The sequence below is a fragment of the Ananas comosus genome, linkage group 1, assembly GCF_001540865.1.
Source record: "Ananas comosus cultivar F153 linkage group 1, ASM154086v1, whole genome shotgun sequence".
Taxonomy (NCBI): Eukaryota; Viridiplantae; Streptophyta; class Magnoliopsida; order Poales; family Bromeliaceae; genus Ananas; species Ananas comosus.
Window position 1 is genome coordinate 14609106 of NC_033621.1, and position 6281 is coordinate 14615386.

Below are 6281 nucleotides of genomic sequence, written 5' to 3' on the forward strand. Positions count from 1 at the left end.
GAATCGACGATCGGCTCCGTTAGAGTTGATCTAGTGTATTTGAAATACCTAAAAAATAAATTTTGCGATTTTTTGATATCATTTGCCTAGTGATCGAAGGGGCTCAAAATCAATAATTTTAATGGCCGTGGTGAGCCGGTTGCAAGTTTAACGGTGTAGAAATATCCAAATCGTATGAAATTTTGATAGAAAATTCTTTATACCACATAAAACAAGATCAATAACTTTGATCTAAAATTTTAATGTCATATCATCATATTTTGTAAGATTTTTATTTTCAGCCGTTGATTTTGAGCCACTTCGATCACTAGACAAATGATATCGAAAAATGCAAAATTTACTTTCTAGATACTTCAAATACTCTATATCAAGTCTAACGGAGCTGATCATCGATTCAAAAGTCCGAACATCGAAAACAAAGTGGAAGCACGGAAGCATACCAACACAACTCTATATATTGAGTGCGGCTAGGATGCTTATAGTATATATATATATATATATATATATATATATATATATATGTGTGTGTGTGTGTGTGTGATAGCTTGGTCAAAATAACACACTGATATATAAGAGTATAGATATAATAATTAAAGGCATAATATTACAATCAGAAAATAAATTCCATCTATCCTTATTTGACCACAAAGATAAAATAAATAAATTTAGGATAAATTAATATTGTCTAGGAGATTAAATACTTACGTGAACAGATTTTTTATGTTCACAATACTTTTGTAAGTATAATGATCTTTGATGGATCGAATTGAGATGAATAAAGAAGATTAAATGGGTAAAGAGCATGTGGTTAAAATGGAACACCTACTAAAACTAATTTGCCAAAAAAAACATGATTATAAATTAATAAAGCTTTGAGTTCGCAATGGAACACCTACTAAAGCTAATTTGCAAAAAAAAAACATGATTATAAATTAATAAAGCTTTGAGTTCGGCAAAGGAATGAAAATAAACATAGATATGATGATTTTTTTTTTTTCTCGGGATTAAGATAGGTAGCATGCTATCCTTTTCGTTCATTTCATTTAGAAATAAAATTAGCGAGAAATAAAATAGTTCGAATCAAGTAGGATTTGAACTTGAATCCTTGAGTACCAAACACTAAGCCCTTTACCACTTGAATTTGAGACGGTCAGTTAAATATGATGATTATTCTATTCAAATTAGAACGACTCAGCCTTCTCCTGAATAATTGTTCCACTCAACGAAATTGTTGAAGACCGGATTCATAAAAAAAAAGAAAGTACAGTTAACAGGTGAGAAAAAGGTAGATGCAAATAATGGCGCTGAATATTCTCGTGCACGTAGCGGTTAGAATCAATTTATGTACATAGACGAGCACAGTTGACATATACCGCCTTTGTTACCTTATTAATCCAATCTCTGAAGGATTATTGATGACCATACATGGTCAGAACACTGCTGCTACACGGTCAGAACACTGCCACAGGTTCATCATACCAAACGTAAGCACGTGTCATGTGATCGAAGAAGGCTACTCTAACTTAATTAGGAGGCCCATGAATTAAGATGAGGTTCATACCAAACGTTAAGACCCTACATGTACGGAGGTAGAGTCGGGCCTAGGCATGGCACCGGTACTATAGAACCCGGGTAGGCCAGCCTGACCCGGCATCATGAGCCATGCTGAACCACTTCAACTGAGCGCGTTGCTCCGACACGGCACGGCCTGTTACAGTCTTGGGCCATGCCTTTCATGCCAGTACGGCCCGGCTTTAGGACTTGGGGAACCAAGGCGCGCCCTACGGCCCTTGGAGAGTTGGGGAGCCATCTCCTCCAACTCTCCAAGTTGGATCTTGGGACTTGGGGCTCCCAAGGGTGAGAAAGAGAAGGGCTTAGGGCCCTAGGCCCTTTTTGGTAGATAGGTCCATCTCACAAACGTTTCCGAATCTTTTCTAAAAATTTTAAAACTTTGTAAAATTTTAAAATTATTTTAAAAATCTATTACTTTAGAAATTTTTTAATAAATTTGATTTCTTTGGCTAACATAATAGGAAGAGAAAATTATTTTAATTTTTTATTTTTTAAATATTTTATATTTTTTAAAATTTTAAAAATTAAAGGGCCTACACAGAGACCAGCCCGGCCCATTACGGTTCGTGCCATTTGGGCCGAAAGGCCGTGCAGGCAGGGCGGTTATAAAATCTGGTCGGTCCTGTACGGTCCGGCCCAAAATTTTAACAGGGCTTGGCTAGGCCGAACCCTGGCCCAGTTCGGCCTAGGTGTCCCTACCTACGTGCACATGTTATGAGGTCATGTGACCTTAATTAGGATTCAAAATTGTAGAAGATATTTTATATTATTCAAAGCCAAAATTAATTTATCATCTACGACCCTTATGCCAATTGAAAGATCTATATCACCAACAATAATAAATACATATTAATATCCATAATCGTAAATAGAGTCGGAAATAACGTTTAGAGTGTTATAGGAAAAAACTTTTGATCAATATGCAGACACGAAAAATTCGACTTAGGGGTTGAATATCACTAACCATATGTCTTTTATATAAAGTTCAAATTGACTTCGTACCAAAATCTGATTAGTATTCTATTTAATTTAAAAGATAGATAGAAAATAAATAAAATATACCATATCAAGCAGTTTTATATATGTTAGAATTGATCTTTATTTATAATAAATCAAAAACTAAATATGATTAATTATGTCAGATTTATGAAATTTTAATATTTGAGAATAAATTATACCATTAAAAAAAAATTATACTGTTTGAGACTAAATTATACTATTTGATACTTAAATTGACTATTTAATAAGTTGCAACTTAGTCTTAAATAATTTAAGGTGGTGCAACTTAAGTCTCAAACAATACAACTTCATCCCAAAGTAGTGCAACGTACATCCATTTTACATGGTGAAATTTAATCTTAAATAGATTTAAACGGTGTAGCTTAACCTCGAACAATGCAACTGTTGGAAAAACTTTCTGATCTTTTATTATAATATTCTTTAAAACCAATTCAAAATTTAATTACAGGTTTAGAAAAATTCCGAAACGAAATTAAATAACAAATACGGTAAAGAAAATGTTTAGATAAGGCCTGTGGATTGAGGTATGCAGAGCACTGTCCTAGAAGCGAAATTGCCCCTCCACATGCAAGGCTTCCCGGCAATTACTCCTAGCGATACAACGACCACGTTCCACCTCGTTGGCACGCTTCCAAGGTGGCGTAAGACGAACCCAACTAGCTTCAGATCCAGCAAAAGAAAACTCGGCGAAAAATCAGAAAGTAGAAAAAGGCGAGAGGCTTTAGGTATGCTCGGGTTATTAATTAACTCGTGTAGCCTCGCCCTATATTTATAACCTAGGCGAGAATCTTGCTTCAATACGTCAAATCCGTGTATAACAAAATAAGCCTAAGATTACACGGATAAAGATAAGGATTAGGATTAGTAAAAAGATAAGTATTAAAATAAAGATAAAACCGACAAAATAAAATAAACCGGGTAAATGGATCGCGCGCGCCGGCTGCGGCCCGGTCCGGCTCGGCTCATGCCGTGCATGTATTTAAACGAGAGCATTGCTCTCATTTTCTTCCAAATAGCTAGGTTGAGAATAAAGCAATATATAAAAACAACAAACACCCTTTCGGTTTACAATGTGGGACTAAACATCACATATGGATATTTTAGTTGGGCTCCCCAAGCAGCTCATTAACAATTACTGGGCTCTCAAGAGGTTTTAATAAGTTTTCAATCATAACAAATCCAATAAAATCCAATAGCAATTATGTCTTAAACGATGCAACTTTTTTTTCTTTTTTCTTCTCTATTTCTTAGCCTTTTCTACCGTGACCACAATATATAAGCCCTCCAAGAAGAAGAAAAATATATTTTTCCATTATTTTTTCTTTTATTTCTTTTTTCTTCCTTTTCTTTTCTTCATTTTTTTTCTTCATTTTCCTCACTTTCTGCATTCTTTTTTGTTATCATGTCTTCTCCCTCGCTGTCTGCCGCAGTAGCCACCCCTGCCTTTTACGCACTTTTCCTCTCCGCCCTCCTCAAAGCATGCATGTGCCACCCTCGTTGCCGTCACCATCCATGATCACGCCGTCCACCACAATCTCACCTCTCTGATTGTGTCATATCCAAGCCCCCGCCTTAATCTGGTGAAAATTTATTAGCAGTCATAGTTTTTGGTTTTGTTGATATCGCCGCCTGAGTCGATGGAGGTATGGGCAAGATAGGCGAGAGGAGTATGGTCTTGACGTGAAGACAATAGAGAAGGAGAGAAAAGAGGCGAGAGGAGAAAGAAAGGAAAGGAGAAGATGAGGAGGAAGACGAAGAGAGAGGAGAAAAACGAAAAGAGAGAAACGAGAGAAAACGAGGAATAAGAGTATTTTGATTAGTTTATTAAAAATTCAGATCGTATATGCAAAATTCAAAAAAAAAAGATGTATTTTTACAAAAATGCAAAACGGGTAAAATTTTTATGCATATTGGCCAAATAATTTTATGGATAACTTCTTAGTATCCCATAATTTCATTAATATCTTTTCGGAGTTAATAATATGATATATGCTCTTGAAGATATAAAAAATAATCATGACTGTCCTTACAATTTAAAGCACATTCAAAATTAAGTTAATATTTTTAAATACCATTTTTCCCTCATATCTCTCGTCAATACTAGTAGTTTAATTTGATTTCGATGATAGATTTTGTTTTCTTATTTAGCTGAAAAAAATGACATAAATGACATAAATGACATCACTATAAGTGTCCTTTTTGTTAGTTGGCAAAAAAGATTAAGCTTTGTCAAAAAAAAAAATTGTCAATCCAAACCAATAAAATTTGAGGGCGGGTTTTCGCAATATAGTTGAGGTGTCTCCATAAATTTTTACTTTAGGATTAGTGAGAACAAGCTTCTCATTTTTAAAAGTTAAACAAAATCTAACAATTTATTAAGTTAGTAACCAATGGTAAGGTTATTTATGATAATTTAGTACGATTGGAGGGTTTCCGTGAAATTTTAAATTTTATAGGAGCAGGCCACCAACTAGCCAAGACAAAGAATTGTTATAAACGTAACACGGTTTATATATACACTATCAGCTCCCTCCCTCCTTTAGGCTAAAGTACAAAAAAAAGTTTATATAAATATCTGCTTTTGTATTTTATTTTTCTATCTTTCAAAAATATTTTATTTGTTTTTTAAAAAATTGAAATTATTGTACATAAACAGGTATCGTTACTATTTTGCTACTATTTTGTATATAAAGTATGTACCACCGACGGTCGAGTAACTTATTAAGATATCAATTAATGCATAAGAATTTATTTTTCGGTCAAATTAATTTTAAAAATAAAATGGATATTTTAGCAGTTATTTAGTTGTAACAGTATAATGTATTTATAGAATGGTGACGAAATAGTAATAGCACGAGTTAATTAGTGCTACAATTTTAAATTTTGAGTTAATAAAATAAAATTTTAAAAAATATATGGTAGAGTAGAAAAATAAATATTTATAAGTATTTATGAAGTTCAGCAGCCAGACTATGATTTCGTTTGGGATTGCGGGGAGATTACGTTACATGCGGTAAGAAACGACGATGAAAAAATATCCTAGCTTGTTTGTTTTCGTACGTAATATTGCGTTCCGTATATTGTAATTAGTCGGTTACGATATATTTTCTGCGGTCCTATTGGAGAACGTAGAAACAAATCCGCATATACTTTTTCTCAACTCCATTCTATTTAATAGCTTTAGATCCACCTCATTACCAAACTAAGCCTATATTTAGAAGTACGAAAGGTTTACTATTATTAACTTTCTAGTCAATAAATTCTTTTGGCTCTTAAATCATGCACAATAGAAAGAAAAAATATGCGACAAAAAAATTTACGAGCACCGAAACTTTTAAAAACAATCCAGTTAAACTCGAATTTATGCATCATATATATAAAAATAAAAACAAGGAAAAAGAAATGAAGGAGAAATGCCACGAAGGCCATTTAGGCGCGTTGTCTTGACCACGCCCCACACCTGTCCGAGTGTCAATTCCCACCATTTCGAAATACTAGACGTAGTAACCAATCCAAACGCGTTAACATCCATGTATACTACCAAATTAAAACCAAAGCCGCAGCTATTCACGACTCTTCAATACTTTAATTTCCCCTTCGGAAACTTCTCCTCCCATTCTCCATATATAGATCCCCGCGTAACTCTCTCTCTCTCTCTCTCTATAAATATATAAATAGATCCCACTTGA